Source organism: Crocodylus porosus, unplaced genomic scaffold (assembly GCF_001723895.1).
Source record: "Crocodylus porosus isolate Cpor-Errol unplaced genomic scaffold, CroPor_comp1, whole genome shotgun sequence".
NCBI classification, from domain to species: Eukaryota; Metazoa; Chordata; order Crocodylia; family Crocodylidae; genus Crocodylus; species Crocodylus porosus.
This window is the reverse complement of record NW_017728949.1, coordinates 7,630,623-7,631,982: the sequence shown is the minus strand read 5'-3', so window position 1 is coordinate 7,631,982 and position 1,360 is coordinate 7,630,623. Positions and strand designations below refer to the sequence as shown.

The following is a 1,360-nucleotide window of genomic DNA, read 5'->3' as shown; positions in this document are numbered from 1 at the left end:
AGGCTATGGGACCTGAACCTGTTCAGCCTCCAGAAGAGAAGGCTGAGGGGGGGATCTAGTGGCCTGTTACAAACTAGTCAGAGGGGACCAGCAGGCATTGCGGGAGTCCCTGTTCCCCCCAAGCACTACCAGGAGCGACTAGAAATAACAGGTCACAAGCCAGCAGAGGGTAGATTTAGGCTAGATATCAGGAGGCGCTACCTCTCTCTCAGGGCGGCTAGGATCTGGAACCAACTTCCGAGAGAAGTGGTGCTGGTTCCTACCCGGGGGAAGGGTCTTTAAAAGAAGGCTAGATGTACACCTTGCTGGGGTCATTTGACCCCAGCAGTCTTTCCTGCCATGGCAGGGGGTCAGACTCGATCTGCTCAGGTCCCTTCCAACCCTAGAAGGTATGAAACTATAAAGTCTGAAAGCATTTGCTTTAAGTTCCAAATTAGCACTCCAAGGATGAAATGCAAGTTGTTACACCCAACAGGTGACCCATGAAAAGAAAAAAAAACTGGACCAGGGTTTAAAAACCAATTGGACTATGTTAAAAACTAAGCTGACATAAGACAATGTTTTTGCTTGCTTGACCAGCCTCTCTTTTTGTAGTAATGAGCTCCAAGTAGGGGAAAAAGCTGCCAGTGTTGCTGGTTCTCCTCCCAAATATAGTTTCTCACTTCTCTTAGAATGTTCTCCATGCCTGGGAACCCAATGTAAACAGACACGATCTGAAGTTGTACAGAAAAAAAAATGCCTCTGTTGTGCAACTGGTTATATTTCTCTCATTGTAACAAGTAGTCCAGCTTTGCTACATTCTCTTCCTGTTTAACAATTTAAAAATTGCTCTGCTGGATATTGTACTTTAAGCAGCAACTATTAGAGCCGTGTAAAATGTTGGCAGCCTTTTTGTTTTTGAGCCGTTTCGGGCTGTTTTGCACCCAAAACACTGAATCTGACTCAAAATAGAGGGCTCTGAAACAACTCTGAAACTAACTGGAAGACTACAAAACATTTTGGAGAACTTCGGAGTTTGAGTGCCGGGAAGACTGTGGTGCTTGCCACTGGCCTCAACCTGCAACAGCAGCCTGCTGAAACCTGACATGCAGATCCAGGGGCCTGCACCCCCTGGGAAGAGCTGAGGGAAATCTACCCAGGGGGCTAAGGAGTCCCTGCTGCACAACCTGGCTCCGCAGGGTGCAAAGATCTGCACCGCGGTCTCCTCCCTGCTGCTACCTACCCCAGGCAGCCCCACATCACTGGGGCAGCATGGGGTGGGCAGTGGCGGTGAGGAGACCCCCAGCACAGATGTCTGCTCCCTGAAGAGCCAAGTTGCTCTGTGAAGCTTCCCTGCCTTGCAACCTGGTGTGACAGGGAT

At 49.3% G+C, this 1,360-nt stretch overlaps 1 protein-coding gene across 4 annotated transcripts in view; it reads right to left on the bottom strand.

Annotated features, from left to right (window-relative positions):
* The window catches only part of PIKFYVE (phosphoinositide kinase, FYVE-type zinc finger containing), a 98,837-nt gene that overhangs the window by 35,881 nt on the left and 61,596 nt on the right, over positions 1-1,360 (bottom strand). The window lies entirely within an intron of this gene.